The sequence below is a fragment of the Mesoplodon densirostris genome, chromosome 5 (assembly GCF_025265405.1).
Source record: "Mesoplodon densirostris isolate mMesDen1 chromosome 5, mMesDen1 primary haplotype, whole genome shotgun sequence".
NCBI lineage: Eukaryota > Metazoa > Chordata > Mammalia > Artiodactyla > Ziphiidae > Mesoplodon > Mesoplodon densirostris.
Window position 1 is genome coordinate 90,219,134 of NC_082665.1, and position 2,815 is coordinate 90,221,948.

A 2,815-nucleotide genomic window follows, 5' to 3' on the forward strand; every position below is an offset into this window, starting at 1 on the left:
AGCTATATAATACAGCAGCATAGTACATTAAATTTAAAAATAATAATTTATATTTTTTAGTATTTCTTTCTTCCTGAAATTTTCATGAGTCCAGCATTTCCAGTGCTGTTACAAATTTTTAGAAGTCTCTAATGTCAGTTCTCATTTTTTGACAATGCAAATGCTTTGAAGTTTATGAAATTTTTTCCATAATATTGAGTGTTTTCCTTTAAGGATACTGCAAGACTTAGATCTTCAAATTCAGTACTATGCACAAATGTTTTATAGGCTCATTCCTTTGTGCTTTACTTGCAAAAAAATAAACAAACCCAAATTAGAACTCTTTTAAAGAAAATGTTACTCATTAAGTTATAGTTTAAGATAAATACAAGTGGATTTGACTTAAATTACACTAATTTATTTTTATTCTCCCAGCTTGCCATCACAGAATTCAGCAATAAAAATACCCTTCAAAAGAAAAAAAAACATTACATATTCTTCATTTGTTTCTTCTCTTTGAGTAAATACCAATCTTTTCTATCATGAGGCAAGCCTGTTGAGGACTTTGATAATGTAATTTCCACCACCTGTTCTTCATTCTTCATTTTTTTTTTTTCTGTCCCGAATCTCTGATGCTTCAAATGTAGACTTTGTTTATAAGTAACATCGAATACTTTCATTCCCTACATACTCTGTAGACTCTCAAGGAATGAAAGCAATAAAAGGAAGGTAAATGAAAATAAGAATGAGAAACAAAATGGATATATCCAATTTTTATGTGCAAACATGTTATCTAAAACCTAAAGATGAAAAAGGTGCAGCCTTCCTTAACCTTGCTTAGAGTTATAGATGGAGATTAAGGACAGTGATACAGCAGCATTTTAGAGATGCGTGTGATTAAAATTTGTTGCTATTTAAGATAAGACTACCACTCAGATTCTATAAACAATTATCACTAAATAATATTTCATGTTTTCTTGTGTGTTATCTCACTGAAGAAGTGTCACAACCTACTTGTGAAGTAGGAATTATTATCCTCATATCCCATATAGGTAAACTAAGCCTCAGTGAGCTTCACAGACTTTCCACGTGTTACTCAATCAGTAATTTACTGTGCTAGAATTACAAGTTGATAATTTTACACACAGTGATATACAGCAGAAAAGAGAGGTATTTAGATTCTTGTCAATGTAGTCAAGAATAAATGATGAAAAGATCTGATTTTTTTATACAAAGGTTTAGGTCTAATGACATGATAAAAAGATATTGGTCTAAAAAATTTAGAATAAGACAGAGCTCAAATTGTTGACTCTTCAAAAACAAATATTATAAACAAATGGAATTTGCACACAAATAGCCCAGTGTGCATGCTGTTGATTCAGAGTCCTCTAAAATGCTGACAAGAAAAGATCTTCAACATGATCTTGGTGTAATCTCCAGAAATGTCAATGGATGAAATTCTTACTCAATATCTAAAATAAAGAACACAAAACTAAATGTAGTTTTACTATAATTAGGGAGAGCTTGCTGGTTAAGCTTAATCTCCCCAGGGAGACTCAACTGCTTATTTTCTATAAAATATTTTGAAAACATGGAATCCAAGGATTGGTGGAGTTTTACAGGTAAGTGGGTTGACATAATTTGTCGATAGTGAGACTGCTGTTGAGTGGTTGACATTCATAAAAGAATCCATTTTTAATTGCCTTGACTTTTAGAAGCGAGGAGCCCTCATTGATTGGTAGGCATACAAAAGCATGTTCACTGAGGTGAGGTATTGTTACTTAATGATTAAACTGCTTTAAAAAATGGTTCCAGTGGCTGTGTGTTATCATAAATATAGACTTCCATTTATTAATTAGGCATGTTCAAACTGGTTCTGGTGACTGTTGTTACCATGGCTACAGAATAATCCACGTTTTCCTAGGAATGTGGGAATATTTTTATCATACATAAGTACTTACTAGTATTATTATTATTAGTCTAGGTGTTCCATGAAATATACTATACCCCTATGTTTTAAAATGTGAAATGTGTACTCTTTGTGAAGGGTGCCAGCTGGTTTGACAGATTTAATTTAAACTGAGACTTGTACTTATCTACTTCAGGTTGACTTCTGAGAGGACAGTTGTATCTTTAACTCATGTCATGAGCCCTTATAACATAGCTTTATGACTCTCACAAATATTATATAACTCTTATTAAGTTAATGAAAACTTCTAAGCTGTTACAGACATTATGAATTCACATTATGGCATGTGATGTTTGGAGGATCTTCCTGGATCAGTATATTTGTTCAGTTCCCTAATAGGAATTTTTTTCAAAATTTCTAAAGAAAAATTTCTGTTTTTTGGTAAAGCTCATTAATTTGGAAATATTGAAAATATGGGCAAAATCTATGAATATGTATGCACTTTGGGAATAAGAATGTTTCAGTTTAAATCAATAATGTAAACAAGATTATGCAAGTAATATTTAGTTGACATCAAAGACCTTTCAAAGATGGATATTCATATAAGCCATTAATTTAACACTAATAATATTTATTTTTGGCAATTAACCCTACTTGACCAACTTCATTAGCCTTGTTAGAGTTTCTCTTCATGGTAAATAAACCACAATAACAATATAGTGTAGTCTTTTAAAAATAAAAATTGATCTTCATCCTGGTAGTCTGAATTAGCAGTTTTAATAAACGTACTTGAAGAAGTAATGCAGGAAAAATAATCTAGAATTAGGTGTCAAAATGTCTTAGCTCTAATCTCCATACTGTACTAACCAGCTACTTGATCAAGAACTAATTGATCTCCCTGGTTTTAACAAGTGCTACAATTATTTT